We start from the raw sequence: 22,345 nt of genomic DNA on the forward strand, positions 1-22,345 counted from the left end.
CGTCGTCGCCGTCGCCCTCCGCCGCCCCCGAGCCATCGCCCGTCACCGTCGCCGTCGCCCTCCGCCCCCTGCCGCCGTCGCCGTCGCCCTCCGCCGCCCCCGCCGTCGCCCTCGCCGGCCGCCCCCGATGTGAGCCGCCGCCGCCACGGCTCTGTTCATTTTTTTCATGTAATTTGTATTATTTTTTTGTTCACTGCATTTTTTTCATATATATAATGTATATATGTATGTGGTAGCTATATGATGAATGGATGTGGGTATGTACGTATGAATATAATGTTCATAACATTTTTTTGTTTATACATGTTTTTTCCATATATGTATTAATTTTTTATTTAGGTTAGTAGATATCGATTTTAGGTTAGTGCTTAGTAATTGAAGTAGTTGATTTAATAAAACAATTTATTAAATTTTACTATATATATAAGTAGTTTATTTTTAGTAAGAACTACTTTATTTTATTTATTTATAGTAAGTGCTTAGTAGTTGAACTAGTTGATTTAATAAAACTACTTTATTTTACTATATATAGAAGTAGTTTATTTTTAGCAAGAAAATTAATAGAACTAGTTTATTTTTTTAGTTCAAGCAATTAATCCCGCATCGATGTCGACGATGCCTATCCCGCATCCTCGTCGTCGACTCGACGGAGGAGGCCAACTTGATCAGAGGGGCCATGTCCGGGACTGAGCTCCGCCGGGCTGGTATTGGGAGGTACTACCTTCCGGAGGGCGTAGGTAGGTGAGGAGCCAGCCCGTTGTTGACCCGATCCTTATTTGGTGGCGATCGCGTGGGCCAGTGATGGTGCCGAGTCTTCCGGACACCGCGGAGGTGGTATGTCACCGTGTCAGCGAGGAGGACGAGCACGTCCGTCGCTATATGGTTGCGTTGGAGGGCAGGTTCGACAATACCTGGCAGGTTCTTCAGGGATCTCACTGGAGCTATGATCCTGTGATGGTTCCTTCTCTTTGGGTGTCCACCACCCGCGACGATACCCGTCGGGCGCTACGGTTCTAGCTTTATTAGCGATGCTATATGTATGATAGTATTCAAGGAGTATTAGTGATAATATACGACGGTGTACGGACACAAGAGATGATGTAGTTTTGCTTATAATTGAATGCATGCTAATTTGAATACTACTTTATTTTACGATTTGGTTTGCTTATTGAATGCTCAAATTGGAAAAGTAGTCCTACTTTGAATGCTAAAATTGGAGAGCACTATGCAGAAATCTAGGAGCCCCCTCCATCATCCGCGCCGTCGTCCCCGTCACCGACCCCCCTCCGACCTCGAGTGAGACCAATCAAATATCCATGTCAATATGAGTCCTATAATATGAGTCCTCGGGTTGACTTTAAGTCAGTCGAGTCTCCACCTATATGAGAGGACGAAGAATCCCGACTGTTGTCGTGGGGGTAGCTTCTCCTTCGTTCCCGTGTGCTAGACACAATTTGATGTAATGCACTCAGGAACGAAAGGAGGAGCTACCATCACCGATGGCCGCAAATGTCAGAGACGAATCAGTGAGGGAGAGTCTCCAACCATATATATATGAGAGGACGAAGAATCCCGACTGTTGTCGTGGGGGTAGCTTCTCCTTCATTCCCGTGTGCTAGACAATTTGGTGTGATGCACTCGGGAATGAAAGGAGGAGTTACCATCACCGACGGTTGAATATGTACACCACATGAGCTGAGAGTTTTCAAGAAAAGGCTCGACAGACTGATAGTCAACCCGTGATGAATAATAATGATCTGATTTAGGTTTTTTAGTACATTTATTTAATTGTACAAGTTTAATATTTGAATTATGAATATAGGAAATGTCGTACTCGGACGAAGAAAACCGCCCGGGGGAGTGCGACTGGTGCCACGACGACCGAGGTATGTGCGACAGGTTCCTTGAGCTGGCCGAAGATCGGCGCTTCAGCATTAAGCTCGAGGAGGCCTTCGATGTTGAAACGGTACACAATGATGACAAGAGTTTTTTTTGTAATTAAGCACGACTTCAACTATTTCAACGTGTACTTTTCATCTTTTCCAATTCAACTAACTTATCCCATGCTATGCAAGACACTATGTCTTGGAGAGGATGGGTTGTGAAGACCATGAAAGTATGAAAACAAAGAAAATTCACCGAAGGACCCATCATGGTGTGGATTTTGAAGTAAAGCTGTACAATTCTGAGAGTGTAACCCATTTTGGTTGCAAAAATTGGGAAGCACTTTGCAAGATGTATGGTTTTGATGAGGGTATGCTTGTCACCATGGATCTTGGTGATCCTAAAATCGAGCAAGACAATATGGACATTTGGGTCCTTGTTGATAGGCTTCCAATTCTTCCCCTATGGGAGCTTCTCAAACGTAGTTATTGAGTAATTTATATTGTTTATTTCAAAATAGTTGACATCTTATTTTCATTGACAACTTATTTTCATTCTTTAAAGAATGCGCGGAAGATGGTAGACAAAACCCACTACACCAATGGCTCCGAATTAACTTATCAGGAGAAAAATCATCTGATCGCATTTTGTACTGATCTTGAGAATTACAATATCTACTATCGAACTCCTCAACATTATGGTCAATACGTGCCACTAGTGCACGTGTAGAACTATCACTACAACAAAAATGCCTTGTAGAGACGCTGAATGTAGGTGCTAAAGGCGCATTAAATCATCTCTAGCAGATTTTAGAGTCGCTCACCAAAGCGTCCCATGAGCGTCTCCTCACGCACCGTCTCAAAGACAATTGAGGCGCTTTGGAAGCGCGTCTACATGGAAATGAGGCGTTTTGAATGCGTCCTTACAAAGCGTGTCTACCTAGATATGAGACGTTTAGAGAGCATCCTTAAGCCCAACATATATGATATATCCTATTTATATTGTATAAAAAAATTATTGTATATAAAATAGACTACCACAAAATCCATGGACGCACTGAAAAATTCATACTAGATGCAACAACATATATGATCTATCCTATTTATATTGTATAAAAAAATTTGTTCAATTGCACTTAATGAAATTACTTGCTAATAGAAATAATTTGACTCTCATTTACATATCAGAATATATTAAAAAATTGTATGTCATCGCACAAAATAATAATGTTGTATTACACCATTAAAGTGAGAAGGAGCCAGTAGTAGTTTACAAACTCAATTGTACACATTGTCTATAAAATAATTACATGTCTCACAAACTAGTTCAAACATATGTGACTTGTAGTATCTACATGCTGATAATGGAACAATAGCTCCTTGTTTTCTCTGCCTCTCTAGTTTATCCTTGTGGTTGCCGCCTTTAAAATCCGTTTTTTCTGCAAAGAAAGGCAAATGAGATATAAATAAATTCATTGGAACTTCTACTAGTAAGTTTTACTTTGCTGAACAGACAACCATAAGAACAGAGAAGAGCAACATTTACATACCACATCGAGGTAAACATGCACTGCAGAAATTCAATCTAGTCTCGTATATGTCATGTAACCATATTAAGTATAGAGACATACTGTAAAAAGAGAGATAAATCTTGATGTCACCGATGGATACGCTAAGGTGAGAATGCATAAAGTATATTTGTAAGAAAAAATAAGAACAATTTTCTAAGAAGTATATGTACAAAAATAAGAGCAGTTTAACATACAGGGACTGAGTTCTCATGGTTGTTGACACTAATAATATCTAAGTCTTAATACTAGCTCTGCATAAGACGACATTTTCTCATAAAAAGACTGAATTCTCATCACATTAATAATCTTCAGTCTAATACGACATCTACACAAGTGAGCATCACACCATTTAGCTGCTCCAGACATAGTGCAAGGCATGTGACCCAGATGTTTCAGTGTTTCACATAAGCGCATATGATTAAATCTTACCAAACATGATAATATATCCATCCTGGGAGCTCTCTTTATCAGATAACATGAGAAAAGTTTCTGCAGATGAGAAACTACATGTATGATAGTAGAAGGCATGCTTATTCCAGAAAATATTAGAACATGGGTGCAAAATTCTCATTTTCATTTATGGTGGGAATGAGGTGCTTTGATAGTTGATACACGAGCTTTAATTATTAACCGCATGAAAATAAAGGTTCGTAAAGAACACTGACCATCTTGTATTGTCAGGGTATTCTCATAGGTTGTTTATCAAACACCTGCATACGTGAGTGTCCATAATCTGGGAGAAAACAAGGAAGAAAGCTATGTGTAAGATCGATATTAAATTGAACCAGTGGTATAATTAGTAAAAAAAATAGTTCAGAAAAAAGACAAAGTAGTGTTGTCCTATCTTAATATAGATAATCTGAAGTACGTGGAGTGTCAGATTCTCCTCCACAATTAATTACGCATGAAGGGAGAGGCTCCAATTTTTTACTTTGAATGAATTGATAGAACAGCTGAAAAGAAAAAGTAGATCGACTCACCTATAGATGAACTGACCAAGCTATTGCTAAAGATCTAGTGACCAACCCTTGTGCGCTCGATCGCAGGATCCCTTATGGCCTCCAAAATCACCGTGTTCGTGAGGCTGGGCCGCCGCCTGGAGGACGGCCGTACTGGGGCTGGGCCGCCGCCTGGAGGATGGCGTCCCCGGGGCTGCTGCTGGCAGCCGGCGAGCGCAGGGCGGTGGACCTACGATGGCGAGTACGGGGTGGGAAGGAGAGGAGCTCGGCAGAGGAGGCGGCGTGGAATGGCGGCGCTAGGTTTAGAGGTGAGAGATCGATCTCTTTTCTCACAGTAGTTATCTTCCTAGCCCATATCGCACGATGTACGGCCGTGGTGGGTTATTTTTAGTGGGCGACAGTGGTTGAACAAAATATACGGAACCTCCCAGATTTTTTTAATCAGAAAATCAAGGGACGATGTGCCGCGCGTCTCAAAAAACGTCCGTATGCGTCAAGTGGATTTTAGTAATGAGACGTACACAAAAGCGTCGAATCGAAAACGTCTCTACATGGCTATTTTGTTGTAGTGTATGATAACTACCATGGAGATATCCTGGTAAGATTTTTTCCTATTACGACATCCGTGCATCTTTTGCATACTTCTAAAACTAGTACATCATTGTTAACTACGAAGTTATTGCTATGTTTTTCAACAGATAATCACGAATGATTGTGTGCCACATTTGATGTATCAGCATGATCGCCTTGATGTTTTGAACATACAACCAGGTCATCCGACGAATCTCAACTGTCCATGCCGGATTTCTAAAAAAAGTGGAGACATGACGTAAGGAGGTTCTTGGAACAAAAGGAAGTGAAGCGCAACAATTGGACAGTCGTAAGGAGGTTTTTGAAAGCAAAAGGAAGCGAAGCGCAACAATTGGAGACAGGATGATCTCCATTCTCCATAATGGAGAGTCAGCGTCTATATTATTTTATGCTATTTTACCTTAAGGGTATTTAGGTCCTACCTAATACTGATAATCATGTGCTAAGAACAATTAAGTAGGGTTGGTTCGATGACTATGAGGATGATGATCGTACGACTTATTATTAATAACGAGGAGAAGTTGTATGATGATGCATGATTAGTAGGACTTTTTATTATATATGATGATGCATGATGCGAGCATGAAGAGTTATTATATATCAGCGGTGAAATGAACATAGCAGTAGTGTTGGTAAATGAAGCACGGAGATATAAGAGAGGACACTTCTCTCTATTAGCTAGCTAATAACAACCTAAATTAACCCCCAAAACTCCTAAACCAGCCCCTTTGAAAAAAAAACCTTAGCTCCAGCCAGCTGCTGACGCGTGGATGCCTTTTGGTCCCGGTTTATGTCACCAACCGAGACCAAAGGCCCCCATGCCTGGGCTGGCCGCAGCGGCCACGTGGAGGCCCATCTGTCCCGCTTCGTGTAAGAACCGGGTCTAAAGGCCAAGGGCATTAGTAACGACCTTTTAGTCCCGGTTCCTAAACCGGGACAGAAGGCCCTTACGAACCGGGACAAATGACCCTTTTTCTACTAGTGCACTATCCATATATGAATTTGTCTTTTTTGTTTCCCGATGTACATTTCAAGTTTGGACCTGAATATTTTAGGGGAGGTAGTCACATTCCTTTTGAACATCCACAAATTTTTTCAGAATTTTGAAAACATTTAAAATTGATGATTTAAACTTGGAGCATAGAGAGCACCCCAAGGATGGGAGCACCTGATATTTCCCCGCTGCACCTCCACCTCGCTCGACTGCTGCTACTCTTTTTCTTCTCCAAATTACTGCTCCAGTGATGTCGAGAAGAACTATTGCAAGCATCTATCTTTTTTTGCGGGTGATGACAAGCATCTATCCATTACAGGTTAGCCAGAAAAAAAAATAGGCTACAAAATTTCACAATAAGCAGAAACATCTGTCCATCAGTTTGGTGGACCTTTATTTAACTTACTATTAAATCTGTTAGATCTTCGTAATATATAGACCCACTTAATATAATATGTAAACAAAATCTCACGTTTATCCTGACTATGTATGTGCAATCTACCTAGTCTTATTTGTAATTGTCATTACATTTGGTCCCTATTTTACTTTACAGTAATCTAACCATTGCCTCAAAGCATCAACTAAAACATTGTTGCATATAATGACCATTAACTGAACGTCATGGGACTCCATGATTGGCGCATGTTGGAGAGAGAGAGAGAGGACATAGATGACCCCAGACCGGCTGGCCGGAAAGAGACAGCACGCGGACCCATGCACGGTCGACGGGTTGGCACATGCATGCACACAACCATGGCAGAAATACTCAGGCAATTCGCTGCTACATGGAGTTGTTTCTATCGGCTTTCTTTCTGAAATCTGAACTACCCTCTATGTAAAGTATTGACCTAAAACGTCTTATAAAAGTTCACAGAGGGGGTGTTTTTCTCCTTTTGAAGGTGACTATGTTTAGTAAATTTGCAAACATATGCAATGTTATGGTTGCTTTCTCTATAAATAATATATGTCACCTCTAATAACAAAGTTATTGTTGGAAATATGAGCAATTTACCGAGTGATTTTATTAACAGAAATACTAGATAAAGCATGACTAGTGTAGCAGTGATAAAACAAGCCATGCGATTTGACAAACAGAAGGTAAACAACATCTTCATATATGAACCGTAACTAAACATATGTTGAGCAGACAGTATAGCAAGTTGCATATATGAAATAGAGTCTAACATATCCAGGGCAAATACTAGAACAAGGAACTGTAGCAGAACCTCTAATAGAAAGGGGACGAACACGTACGGGGCAGCAGCAGCAGAAGCGCTGGACTTGGGTCGGTGTCCTCGCCAGCCATGTCGTCGAGGAGGTCGTGGACGTCGGGGAAGAAGTCGTCGTCGGGGAAGTAGTCGTCGGAGTCCGGGGCGTCCGTGATGAAGAAGTCAGTAGTCGCGCAGAGCGCTCCGCAAAAACCTTATCACCCTTCTCCCATACAGGACTCAAAGAGGTGCGGTTCGAAGGCCTACTGTCCCGACTCGCGGTGCACGCCGCAAGCCGGGATGAGAAAGACAGCAGGAGCGCAGAGATTGGAACCGGTGGCGAGAGGAGGAAGAGATTCTGGTGCGTCTCTCTGAGAGGAGCGACCTTCCTTTTATAGGCGCAAGAGAAGGAGGCGAGAGGCTGCGCCGGGAGCTGAAGAGAATGAGGGAGACGAAACGAATAGGCAGCAGGCGAAGAGGTGCGCCGTTCGTATTCAATCTCCACTACAGCAAAACGTTTCAGCTTCCGCGTGACCTTTCGTATACCCGTAGTGTGTGGCAAAAATTTAGACATCGGCTCGGCTCATTCCCGCAACCCGGGGCGCGTCGTGACGCGGCGAGGCGGGCGGCGGAGGAGGAGCGCGCGTGGATGTCCCTCTTGTTCTCATGCTCATACAAGTGGGAAAGAACCTCCCTTATAAGGAGGTCCAATTCCCACTCAACTAGCAATGTGGGACTAAACTTTAGTAGTATCCCTTGCCTTGCACAAATGGGCTAAGTGGGCCTCTAGGATTTATTAGGAATTTCTGAAATAGTTATTGGGCTGCCCCAATATAGACTAAATTCCAGCAATCCCCCACCGGATCCCAGAGGCACACAAAATTTGCCTTTGGTTCCAAAACATTGTTTTATATACCGGTACTGCAGTGGAGACTGTTAAGTTGAACTTCCACCTAGAACTCTATGCTACACTAGTAAGAAACTTGAACAGTGGACTGGGCCTTGAACTGCAAGTTTTCTGCGAATCTAGCTTCACATAAAGCCTTGACCGATACGTGGCTACCGTGGGTCTTCCCCGCGGGTGGAGCTTATGCGTCATACTCCGTGACCTTTCATGAGTTTACTAGAGAGAACCCTACTCTCATAGATTGCGATGTTTAACAATCAGACTCATATAGATGCGTTCTTCAAAAGATGTTCTGCAGGACAACATCTCTGCTTCAAAGAGCCACTTAGAACACATTAAGATATACATCAACCTGCCATGCAGATTAGGAGAGTATTGCATCTTCATGGAGTGGTATTTTAACAGTAAGATACTCTCCTCTCAGTTGACCAACAGCTTGTCTTCCACATCTAATTCACGGGATCTTCGATCACAAAGAATAGGTTACCACTATGAACAACTCATATTGTGGGTCTCATACCCATCTCCCTCGATGCATTATCTATCACATTACGTGATAGACCCTTAGTAAAAGGATCTGCCAGATTTTTAGACGTTTGGATATAATCCAATGCAATAACTCCGGAGTTTTTCATTTTCTTGACAGACTTTAACCTTCTCTGAACGTGTCTTGATGACTTCATGTTATCCTTTGAGCTGCTCACTTTCGTGATCACAGTTTGATTGTCACAGTTCATAAGGATACCCGGTACAGGTTTCTCAACTACCGGCAAGTCATTCAAGAGCCGGCGAAGCCAATCTGCTTCGACCGTAGCTGTATCTAGTGTTGTGAGTTCTGCTTCCATTGTTGACCTCGTTAAGATGGTCTGCTTGCAAGACTTCGAAGAAACAGCGCCTCCTCCATGAGTGAACACATATCCGCTCGTGGCCTTTATCTCATCAGCATCTGAGATCCAGTTTGAGTCACTATACCCTTCAAGCACCTTTGGGTGCCCAGTGTAGTGAATTCCATAATTCGCAGTGCCTTTCAAATAACGCAAAACTCTCTCTAGAGCTTTCCAATGCACATCTCCTGGTTTTAAGACAAACCGGCTCAGTTTGCTAACAGCAAAAGAGATGTCAGGTCTTGTAGCACTGGCTAAGTACATAAGCGAGCCAATAATCTGAGAATATTTCAATTGGTCTTTAGCAATTGTTCGATTCTTTCGGAGCAGCACGCTAGCATCATATGTTGTTGGAGAGGGCTTGCAGTCACTATAGCCAAAGCGACTCAAGATCTTTTCCACATAGTGAGATTGAAGTAGTGTAATCCCACCATCATCGTCTCTCAACAACTTGATGTTCAGAATGACATCAGCAACTCCTAAATCCTTCATCCCAAAACAACGAGATAGGAAATCCTTGACCTCCTTAATAACATTCAGATTTGTTCCGAAAATCAGTATGTCATCAACATACAAGAAAAGCATAACTCCCTCGCCCCCACCATGGCAATAGTACGAACATTTGTCAGCTTCGTTCACAACAAAGCCTGCAGCTATTAAAGTTCTTTCGAACTTCTCATGCCACTGTTTGGGTGCTTGCTTGAGTCCATACAAAGACTTCAGCAACTTACACACTTTCCCTTCCTGACCATCTATTACAAACCCATCTGGTTGTTCCATATAAATTTCCTCATCCAACTCTCCATTTAGGAAACCAGTCTTAACATCCATTTGATGAATGAGAAGACCATGTGAGGCAGCTAGTGAAAGTAGAACTCGAATAGTGGTCAGTCGAGCCACAGGTGAGTAAGTATCAAAGAAGTCTTCACCTTCCTTTTGGGTATAACCCTTAGCCACGAGCCGAGCCTTGTACTTTTCGATAGTACCATCAGGCCTAAGCTTCTTCTTGAATACCCATTTGCATCCTATAGGTTTGCACCCATAAGGACGATCAGTTATCTCCCAAGTTTCATTCGCCAAGATGGAATCCATCTTGCTACGAACTGCTTCCTTCCAGTAGTCAGCATCTTCAGATGCATAGGCCTCTGAAATAGAACTGGGAGTGTCATCTATGAGATACACAAGAAAATCATCACCAAAGGACTTTGCAGTCCTCTTTCTCTTGCTCCTAATAGGAACTTCATTGTTCTCCTCCACAGGACTTTCAAAGTGTTCCATCGAAATGGCAGGTTCAGTAATTGTAACTGGTTCCTGATTCGATGAACTAGGCATCTACTGATTAGATGAGGTAGCCATGTCCTTCATGGGAAAGATATCTTCAAAGAAAGTCGCATCATTCGACTCCATGATCGTACCGACATGCATGTCAGGTACCTCAGATTTTACAACCAAGAATCTATAGCCAATGCTATGAAAAGCATATCCCAGGAAAACACAATCCAAAGTTTTTGGTCCCAGCTTCCGCTTCTTTGGGATTGGAACATTGACTTTCGCCAAACAACCCCATGTTCGCAGATAAGAGAGTTTTAACCTTTTCTTCTCCCATTCCTCGAATGGAGTTATCTCTTTGTTCTTTGTGGGAACTCGGTTTAGGACATGACATGCAGTCAATATCGCCTCCCCCCACCATGCCTTGGAGAGACCCGAAGTGTCTAACATGGCGTTAACCAAATCTGTTAGAGTATGGTTCTTTCTTTCAGCCACCCCATTTGACTGAGGTGAATAGGGAGGCGTCCTCTCATGGATTATACCATGTTCCGCACAAAAAGCATCAAATTCATTGAAAAATACTCTCCACCATGGTCGGACCTAAGCCTCTTGATTTTTCGATCAAGTTGGTTTTCCACTTCAGCTTTATAGATCTTGAAAAAGTTCAAAGCCTCATCCTTAGATTTTAGAAGATACACATGGCAGTATCTAGTGGAGTCGTCAATTAACGTCATGAAATATTTCTTTCCACCTTTTGTCAAAACACCATTCATTTCACATAGATCTGAATGTATAAGTTCTAGTGGTGCAAGATTTCTCGTCTCCGCAGTCACGTGAGACTTACGAGGTTGCTTAGCTTGCACACACACTTGACACTAGATCCTTTGACAGTGGTGAAACTACGAGATTCTAGTCAAGTTACATATAAAGTTCATTTAATTCGGAGCTACGGCCTAGAAGATATGAGCAAAACAAGATAAGCATGGCATTGATGCAAAATGCATACAAACATCAAGCAAACACCTCAAAACAAGGAAGCAACATGATAATTGATACTACATGCAAAATCAAGCAAGTTTCATATAGAGCACACTCAAAACGGAGCAACGGTTCAACACATACACACCATACAAGTATAAAGGACAAGCTGTTCAAAACAACAACTAGGCATATTGCAAGCATCAAAACAATATGCTACAGCATCTCAACGTGAAAACAAAAGGCATGGGCATGATGTACAGGTAAAGCATGACAAAACATGAACACTGAGCTATCTCCAGAAATCACTAGAACATGCTCAAAATGACATGGCAAGATTGAAAATAATAACAGTTTCACAGACTTGGCAGAATTCACAAGACATGGCAGAAATAACATCAGGTTGCAATGTTTAGAGCTAGCAAACAACATGCTACAGGAACTTATCATGGCAACCAAAAAGCATGGTATGAATCTACTAATTGCATAGAACAAAAGTCCCTTACTGACCATGAGCCAAAAAGGATCAGAAGATATGGTGGCACCCACGTAAACATAGCAAGTTATATGACAGATTCAGACTTAGTGAAAAATAACAGCACATGGCAGAAACAACGATAAGTAGGCATGTTCGTGCGCTTGAATCACTCACCACAGAGCAATACATGTCATGGTAAGGTAACCAACAGCAAGATGGCATAAATATGACTCCAAGAATGGCAATAGCATAGTCATAGGGTGCATGGATCACTAGCAGAACACACGGCAAAACTGAACATAATGTTAACAGGCTGACAACAACATTATTTAGCAACTTGAGAGCAAGATTACAACAACCTACAGAAGGCTATAAATGCAACCAGAGGTATGGATGGATAGAGCATGACATGTATAACAAAACATCCTTAGTGAACATCTCCAGATTATGCATAGAACTCATGATAGCAGCAAGTTTATATGGCTACAAAATATAACAGACTCAGACTTAGCAGAAATCACCAAGTCACAGAAATCAGCAATATCACGGATGCTACTTTGCATGCTTGTGCTAGTCACCACAGATCACAAAAAAATACATGGCATACACCCCTGTAAAGATGGCATGGCATAGTTCAAAACACATGTAGAGCTCATGCTCATAGGATGCACACATCAAGTGCAACAAAAATGACAAACCATTCGGGGTAAATTGCCTATAATAAGGTTTTTGGATTGTTGGAAATATGAGCAATTTACCGAGTGATTTTATTAACAGAAATACTAGATAAAGCATGACTAGTGTAGCAGTGATAAAACAAGCCATGCGATTTGACAAAGAGAAGGTAAACAACATCTTCATATATGAACCGTAACTAAACATATGTTGAGCAGACAGTATAGCAAGTTGCATATATGAAATAGAGTCTAACATATCCAGGGCAAATACTAGAACAAGGAACTGTAGCAGAACCTCTAATAGAAAGGGGACGAACACGTACGGGGCAGCAGCAAAAGCGCTGGACTTGGGTCGGTGTCCTCGCCAGCCATGTCGTCGAGGAGGTCGTGGACGTCGGGGAAGAAGTCGTCGTCGGGGAAGTAGTCGTCGGAGTCTGGGGCGTCCGTGATGAAGAAGTCAGTAGTCGCGCAGAGCGCTCCCCAAAAACCTTATCACCCTTCTCCCGTACAGGACTCAAAGAGGTGCGATTTCGGAGGCCTACTGTCCCGACTCGCGGTGCACGCCGCAAGCTGGGATGAGGAAGACAGCAGCAGCGCAGAGATTGGAACCGGTGGCGAGAGGAGGAAGAGATTCTGGTGTGTCTCTCTGAGAGGAGCGACCTCCCTTTTATAGGCGCAAGAGAAGGAGGCGAGAGGCTGCGCCGGGAGTTGAAGAGAACGAGGGAGATGAAACGAATAGGCAGCAGGCAAAGAGGTGCGCCGTTCCCGCAACCCGCGGCGCGGCGTGACGAGGCGGGCGGCGGAGGAGGAGCGCGCGTGGATGTACCTTTTGTTCTCATGCTCATACAAGTGGGAAAGAACCTCCCTTATAAGGAGGTCCAATTCCCACTCAACTAGCAATGTGGGACTAAACTTTAGTAGTATCCCTTGCCTTCCACAAATGGACTAAGTGGGCCTCTAGGATTTATTAGGAATTTCTGAAATAGTTATTGGGCTGCCCCAATATAGACTAAATTCCAGCAGTTATTGCTATTTTATTCTTTTAGGAAGATAAACTATCAACATCAGAACCCATAACAAAATCGACATGTTTCGCTCATAAAACAAACATCTTATGGAAAATCAAGCAATGAGCATGTTCATTGATATCGACCAAAAGAGGGACAACCTCATGTTTCATTTACATTTTTCTACTAAAAATAGAAATATAGTACGGTCCACAAATCGACTAGTTATTTTTTACTGAAACACATGCCTCTATGGCGCTCCACAAATCGACTGTGTTTGCCAAAACACAGGCAACCGTTTTGAAGTATATAGAAAGATTAAGCAAGTTCGTACAAAAGAAGGTGTAGTTGCACAGAAAATAAGTTTTGTGCATAATAAACAAAAAAAAACTACATGCACCAAAAATAGATAATCAAAACCCTTGTAAAAATATAAATATAAATCCAAAATAAGCATATAGACAACAAAAATAAATAATCAAAACTCTTACAAATACAATAAGCAAAAATGTTTTATATACCTACCCAAAACAAAGTCCAATGGCTGATGATAGTTTATCTACGAGAAAGAGTAAAATAACGATAATATTGTTATCGAGGTTCCATCAATTATTTACAAAGAAAGTACCATAAGATGGAATATGTTTGCAGATTTACTAAACATGGTCTCCTCCAAAAGGAAGAAAAATAGTAGACGAGTATTTATGCCATGGCTCTGTGCATGAATGGGCCGACACGTAATCATGCATGGGATGATGTGCTATCTCTTTCAGGCCAGCCGTTCCAGGGTCATCTCTCCCCTCTGTTTCCAAGAGCATTAACTAGCCTACAATCAGTCTCTCTCTCTCTCTCTCTATCTCTCTCTAGCACGCACAATCATGGAGTACCCATCCAAATCATGTGTGGCAGCCCATGATGTTCAGACTTGACCATTAGTTACTAATGTGAGTGCCTAGATTTTGATGATTTTGTTGATGCTTTGATGCAATGTAACTTTGATGACTATGTAACTTACTACCTAGTTGCCCACATTTACAGAAATGATTGTCATCATGCTTCTCGGCACCATAGGACGGTGCCACGGATGCGTGGTGGGGTTGTAGCATGTCCATAAATGTTGGTATAGTTAGGGATTTGTCCGTTGTGAGTTGAGGGATGGAAATTGAACGCCTTGATCGACGAAAAAGGTGTAACAGTCTGATAACAACGTTGAACCTCACCCGCAAAAAAAGGATCAGTAGGCACGACTTTGAAGACTTAGGGCATTTCTAACCAATCCCTTAAAAATTAAGTGAGTAAAAAGCTTAGTGGAGTATATATACTTCACTAAAATTTCGCCGATCCTCTATATTTAACGGAGTAATTTTTTTCATTTGCCTTTCATTTTCGGCCGCCCAAACACATTTTTTTACTTCTTATTTCATTCAACGACAATGGAGTACATAATAATTTACCAATTCTTTGCTACAAGGCAAAGAGCAAAAAAAACTAGAACCACAAATAGACATTTTAGAAGATATCCAACTTTCTCATATCTAGTCTAATGTTCAGTCTCAATTCTAGCAACAAGTGCATGTACATCTATTAATTTTCATGCTATCAATAGGTCGATGCATTCTTATTCCCAATACCAAAACTTGCATCCATCATCCTACACACATAGATGAGCAAACAATTAGCTCCGAAATTGCGCCGAATCCGGTGAAGAACCGAATCAAAACAAGCACATACCCCATCGTTTGTGCATTTGAAGAACACCCATCTGGGATATTGCAGCATGGTTGAAACTCGGTGCACCACCTGCCGCATGCAGTTGTCGCACTGTATGACCGGCAGCGGCGAGCCTGCGAGCCGCTGCGCCTAAGCTGAGCCCGGGCAACGGTCGGGCGTGTATTTGCCGGTGAACCTCCAACGGGAGAGATTTGAGTGGCTAGAGGAGTAGCAGCTACCTGCATGGGGCGCGGAGGCGTTGCCGGGGCGGTCCGCTTCCCGGCCAATCCATGGCAAGGTGCAGCCACCGGCTGCCGCAAACGCCAAATACGGCGGCGGCGGGAGCAGCCCCAGATCCACTGCTTTCTCGCTAGTGACGGGACGAGGAGGCACAAATCGATGTGGCAAAGGACAGCAGCAGAGACTATGGAGCTTCCGCGGCGGCGAGCGGGTGCCGGCGGGGTGTGGGAGGGGTGGCGCTGGCATAGATGCGGCACGGGAGGGAAGGGGGGAGGCAGTGGAGGAGAGGCGCGGCCTTTACTCGGCCGCCGCGTGGTGGAGTAAATATAAGGAGAATTTTGGGAAGGAAGTAAAAAAATTTACTCTCTTACGACACATAAAGGATCGGCTAGGTGCCAGTTAGAGGAGTAAAACCGCATTTTTACTCCTCTAACCGGTTATAAGGGATCGGTCAGAAATGCCCTTAGGGGATACCGGCAATGTGATGCCCCCGAGGTATAGCCACAGTGTACACAAGAGGCCCAACCACCGTAGAGCGGTCCAAGCCTGCTACTCGAAGTTCACCGGCAATACAAGGCGCATTGCCACTTCGAGGTACGAGACAAGCACTCTGTTATGTACTCCTTCCGTTCGGAATTACTTGTCTCGAAAATGGATATATCTAAAACTAAAATACGTCTAGATACATCTATTTTTGCGACAAGTAATTCCGAACGGAGGGAGTAAATATCTAGGTCTTCTGTATTTTAGCCATCTACCAACTGATTCCGGGAGTCCGGACCTATAAACAGCTATAGTTGACATACTACACCGTAGATAAGATCATCCGAGGCAAACATCCCACCTAATCCGAGGGCTTGAACCTGGATAAATCATATTTGTATGCATGGGGATAGATTAAGAATGTAAAAATAGACCATTGCATCTATCTTGACTATTGTTTTAGATTCATGAATGGTAATACTCGTACATCGGATCACCAAGTTGTTCCTCTGCCATAGATAATACATCAGATGACTACCTAGCATTCAGCCGCTCGTGGGCAACGACCTTATGCTATGTAACTCCTTCCTCTGCCATAGGTGATCATGCAGGAGCATCTCATCGAGCAAAAAGTCGGGTACAATGCCCGAAAAGAACCACATGATCCGGTGTCCCAAGATAGGCACGCAGAGCGGGCCATGGCCGATCCACCGCACTGCTGTGCGCGCATAGGTTTCCGGCGTTGGGGTCAATGGCATGAAGCGCCTGGCCTCCACGAAGGCGGACGCCATCGTGCCGGCCACGAAGAACGGTGCCTAAAGATAGGATTAGACATGAACATTGTGCTGGCTACTCGATCACTTGAAGTCTTGGAAGTTAATAATTTGTAGATTATGGGCGATGAGTTTATTTTACCTGGCATTGCACATCGATTCCTTTGCTTCTATATTCGACGTGAATGTTAGAAGGAAGAGAGAGGATTGGTGGAATAGTTGTTGTATTGCTTGAGCCTCGTGGGCATATATATATGAGTACAATGATCAACTTGGAGTATAAGACAAGCCAGAACTAATCCTAGTCTATCTAGTCTTTCCTAATAATCAATATACTCAACATCCCCCCGCAGTCACAACCGGAGCGACGCAGACGATGAGACTGGAGAAGAATCCGAAGGCAAGCCGACGGACACCCCCCACAGTCGTAACTGTCGATGCATTACGGAGTTGTGGCTGGAGTGAAAACCGATAAGGTTGCTCAAGCAGGCGGTAGCCCTTTATGCCGTTTGTCGATGTAGCCGAGAGTGTGGGTGGTGGAGCCGTGGTCGAGGAAGCCGTGCGAAGAATGCCGTGGTCGATGTCAGTCGGGGTGGCCGGTGTCGAGGAAGTCGTCGCATGGGCGCAGTGGTGTCGAAGTAGTGGTGCGCCGGAGAGGAGACGTTGTTGACGACACGTCGTGCCGGGGCCCCGGGGACACATCGTAGACGAAGGCGCGCGTCGGTGTTGCCAGCACCGGGCATGCGTAGACGGACGAAGACGAAGTTGACGAAGCGCCGCACCAAGCTTGCCGGGCCTGGGGACACGTCGTGGACGAAGGCACGCGGCGGTGTTGCCAGCACCGGGCATGCGTAGACTGGGACCTGCACGAGCTGTGCGCCATGTCGAAGAAGTCAGAGAGGCCAGTAGAGAAGGACTCGACGACGGTTGCGACGCCAATCGTCACGGGGCCAATGTCGCCCGCGGTTGTCGGAGTAGATGAAGTGGTCGGGGTAGATGACGGCGACGCTGGCGACGGGCTGGTGCTGGACGAAGACGAAGAAGGTGGACGGGCGGCTGCGGCGGCTACGGGGGTAGCGGCGGCGGCGGCCAAAGAAGAGCGACGGCGGCAGCCTGACGGCGGCGGCGGCTAGGTTAGGAGCACGGCGGCGGTGCTCGAAGTAGGTGAAGAACCCGACAGCGTGACGAAGACCGGCGCGGACGGTGGCGTTCCCGCGCCAAGGGAGACAGCACAGCGCATACCACGAGAGGTCGACACGCGGTGACGGCGGAGTGGACCGTCGGCCGCGGCGTTACGGCCCGTAGGGGAGACGCAGCGGTGGCGAGCAGGTCCGGGCGACGGCAGGAAGACCTCAGGGCGGCGGCGGGGACCGCGGGCCGTGGCGCGACAGCCCGAAGGGGCGGCGCAACGACGGAGCGCTGGTCGGTGCAACCGCGGGGACAGCCTCGGGACGGTGGCGTGGACCGCGTCCACGCTCGCTACGGCCCGACGGGGCGACGCAGCGGTGGCGTGAGCGTCGGTGCAGCCATGGGGACGGCCTGGAGCGGACGATCCCGGGACGGCGATAGCAACTTCCATGTGCAGTTGCAAGAAATTAATCCTGTAGTATAAACACATTGTCCAGAGGCATGTGGCGACCTGAATTGGGAGCAGCAAGCTGTAGCAAAGAGCGAGCTGGATGGGGAGTCCCAGACTATAGTGGTGCTTGCTGAAAGGTGAGACGGGCGGCGAGCCAAGTGGCCAACCACAAGCTTTGCAGAGGACCCGGATGGCGACCTCGTCCGGCTCAGCGGCGGCCTAGGCCTCGCCATCCTCGTGTGGTGTGGCGGCGAACTGCTGCTCAATACGGCGACCCGCATTCCTGTGTCGACAAGGAGGAAGAAAGGGCCAGGGAGGAGACGATGTGAGAGTGCAGCCTCGGCCAGAGTACGGGAGCACCCTCGCTGGCATCAACCGCGGCTGCACAGGGCGGCGGTCGGGCACAGCACGTCTCCCTTTTCGAGGGTGAGACGCGGGGTTCACCGGGCGCGGTGAGGGGGAGGCGTGCGAGCGCCGCCTGCCGCGTGGGTTTTCTTCGAGCGAGGGACGGCGGCGGTGGGCGCGTGGGGGAAGTGCGAGAGAGGAGGCAGGAGCGGTTTCATTCCCCTTTTTTACGGCGAGAGGAGGTGGGCTGCAGGGAGACGTGCGTTTGGTAAGGGCTAATTGCAATTAGCACTAAACACAAACACGGGATGATTCTGAGCCGTAAGATTTGTTGGATGGATGAATAGGATGAATTGGTTCTCCGCCCTTTCGTGCTTTTATAGGGGTAGTAGATATATCCACGGACCCCGAAAACATCCAAGATCACCACGAAAAACTATTTCCACTGCCACAACCTTCTATATTCGCGAGATCCCATCTTGGAGCCTTTGCCGGCTCTCCGCCGGAGGGGAAATCGACCACGAAGGGCCTCTCCATTATCACCAAGGCCTCTCTGATGAGTTGTGAGTAGTTTACCACAGACCTTCGGGTCCATAGTTATTAGCTAGATGGCTTCTTCTCTCTCTTTGATTCTCAATACAAAGTTCTCCTTCCTCTTCTTGGAGATCTATTCGATGTAACTCTTTTTGCTGTGTGTTTGTCAAGATCCAATGAATTGTGGGTTTATGATCAAGTTTATCTATGAGAAATATTTGAATCTCCTCTGAATTCTTTTATGTATGATTGGTTATCTTTGCAAGTCTCTTCGAATTATCAGTTTGGTTTGGCCTACTAGATTGATCTTTCTTGCCATTGGAGAAGTGCTTAGCTTTGGGTTCAATCTTGTGATGTCCTTTCCCAGTGACAGCAGGAGAAGCAAGGCACGGATCGTATTGTTGCCATCAAGGATAAAAAGATGGGGTTTATATCATATTGCATGAGTTTATCCCTCTACATCATGTCATCTTGCTTAATGTGTTACTCTGTTCGTATGAACTTAATACTCTAGATGCAGGCATGAGTTGGTCGATGTGTGGAGTAATAGTAGTAGATGCAGAATCGTTTCGATCTACTTGTTGCAGACGTGATGCCTATATACATGATCATGCCTAGATATTCTCATAACTATGCACTTTTCTATCAATTGCTCGACAGTAATTTGTTCACCCACCGTAATACTTATACTATCTTGAGAGAAGCCACTAGTGAAACCTATGGCCCCTAGGTCTATCTTTGATCATATAAGTTTTCCATCTACTTTTATTTGCATCTTTTACTTTCCAATCTATATCATAAAAATACCAAATATATTTATCTTATCATATTATCTCTATCATATCTCACTTTCGCAAGTTACCATGAAGGGATTGACAACCCCTTTATCGCGTTGGTTACGAGGTTCTTGTTTGTTTGTGTAGGCGCGTGGGACTTGGGAGGAGCCTCCTACTGGATTGGTACCTTGGTTCTCAAAACTGAGGAAAATACTTACGCTACTTTGCTGCATCACCCTTTCCTCTTCAAGGGAAAAACCAATGCATGCTCAAGAGGTAGCACTCTTGTATAAGGGTAGAAAGTAAAATTAAAAGATAGGCCCTTCACAGAGGGAAGCAGAGGTTGTCATGCGCTTTTATGGTTGGATGCACAAAATCTTAATGCAAAAGAACATCACTTTATATTGTCACTTGTGATAGGGACCTTTATTATGCAGTCCGTCGCTTTTATTTCTTCCATATCACAAGCTCATATAAAGCTTATTTTCTTCACACTAATAGTTTATACATATCTAGAGAGCAATTTTTATTCCTTGCACCGATGAAAACTTACTTGAAGGATCTTACTCAATCCATAGGTAGGTATGGTGAACTCTCATGGAAAAAACTGGGTTTAGGGATGTTTGGAAGCATAAGTAGTATCTCTACTTGGTGCAAAGAATTTGGCTAGCATGAGGGGAAAAGGCAAGCTCAACATGTGGGATGATCCATGACAATATAACTTATTCGGATATAAGAAAACATAATCCATTACATTGTCTTCCTTGTCCAACATCAACCTTTTAGCATGTCATATTTTAATGAGTGCTCACAATCATAAAATATGTCCAAGATAGTATATTTATATATAAAATCTCTCTTTCTTTATTACTTCCTATCAATTGCAACGATGACCAAAACTATGTTTGTCAACTCTCAACAACTTTTATTCATCATACTCTTTATATATGAAGTCATCACCCTCCATAAGATCATTATGATCTTTTTATTCCGTTTTTGCTTTTTCTATTAAGTTTATTCCCTCAAGATCATAGCAAATAAGCAAAGCCCTAAACTCAAAACTACGCTTTATTATATATAACTCATGAACTCGATTACATAGAGGGAACATAAAGCAGAACTCAATTCTAGATCATACTAAAACTTTATTCTACTAGATCAAGATATAACCAAAAGGATCAAACTAGGAAAAAGGGTAAAGATAGAAGTGTGATGGTGATACGATACCGGGGCACTTCCCCAAAGCTTGGCGGTTGCCAAGGGGAGTGCCCATACCCATGTATTTATGTATCTTTCTTCGGAGGTGGTGATGTGATATTCTTGGCGATGATGCCCTTCAAGATATGATTCTCGTCCTCGAGCTTATTACTTGCTGCTTAACAAGATATGATTCTCGTCCTCGGTGCAGCCATGGGGACGGCCTGGAGCGGACGGTCCCGGGACGGCGATGGACCGCGGACCGCGGCACTACGGTCCGAACAATTCCACCAACCTCTCTCTCCCTTCTAACAGTGAAGACTCTTAGAGAACCGAGCAACATAGCTGCATGGAAAGAATCAAAGGAACATGATCTATCAAGGTCATCGAGATAATATACTAATTAAGATGTGATGTACTACTACTCGAGCGAGCATGTATGTGCTAGGTGCTTTAGCTACTTCTAGCTTACCGTTTAGTGGCGGCGTACATGGTGTAGAGTGGTAAGGAGGGGATGGCCTCTGACGAAGCCGAGCCCAAGTTGACTACAGCTCCCCTCCCGCGGTCCACCATGCCCGGAATCACCGCCGCTGTCACCTCCGTCAGCGCCAACAGGTTCACCCTCATATCCACCCACTCCTCCGCTCCGGCCTCGTGCAGGAACACCGCGCAGGGCTCCAGCACGCCGGCGTTGTTCACCAGCACGCCAACGTCCAGCGCCTCCACGGTCTGCCGCAGCCGCCGCATCGCCTCGTCGCCTGCCAAATGAGCTCGCCCTTAGCTTCCTTAAATGCATGGAATAATGTGTTGGACCGAAACCCTCTAGCTACCTCTCCTCTCACTCGAACGGAGGTGAAAGAAGAAGAACACGAGACATAAAGTTTCCCGGACGGCGCACGAACGCCACCGTGGGCGCACATACACCCTAATCTTCTTCCTCTTTGCAATGGCTACATGGCTCACTTCCATGCAAGAGTACACAGAGGGAAGCTTTATACTCGTGCACACACATGCCCAGGCCGGCACACCCGGCCACTAACTCCACGCACCTAGCACGCACTAACCAACCACTAGCTAGCTACATGCATGCGCGTCAAGCACGTTCAGTTAACGGGCACACACAACTGATTCGAGAGCGACTTGTACGCAGCTCCACACAACGGCTCCAGATAGCTTTCCGCGCACGTACGTGCTCACCTGGCGATCCGGTCTTCCTCGTACGTGAGCTTCTTGCTCCTCCGCAAAACCTGGTCGCTAGCACGCCTCTCCAGCGCCCGCTGCAACTACTCTGCGTCAACACAC

General features: G+C 45.0%; 1 long non-coding RNA gene and 1 pseudogene across 1 annotated transcript; both read right to left on the reverse strand.

Annotated features, from left to right (window-relative positions):
- Positions 1-3,118: 3,118 nt before the first annotated feature.
- Positions 3,119-4,720, reverse strand: LOC119289995. Its single transcript, XR_005141674.1, has 4 exons — positions 4,435-4,720; positions 4,120-4,187; positions 3,434-3,513; positions 3,119-3,322 (listed from the first exon to the last, which is right to left on the reverse strand). It is a non-coding gene; the product is annotated as an uncharacterized LOC119289995 (long non-coding RNA).
- Positions 4,721-16,384: 11,664 nt separating this feature from the next.
- Positions 16,385-22,345, reverse strand: part of LOC119284378 — a 6,581-nt pseudogene continuing 620 nt past the window's right edge.

Source organism: Triticum dicoccoides, chromosome 4A, assembly GCF_002162155.2.
Source record: "Triticum dicoccoides isolate Atlit2015 ecotype Zavitan chromosome 4A, WEW_v2.0, whole genome shotgun sequence".
NCBI lineage: Eukaryota > Viridiplantae > Streptophyta > Magnoliopsida > Poales > Poaceae > Triticum > Triticum dicoccoides.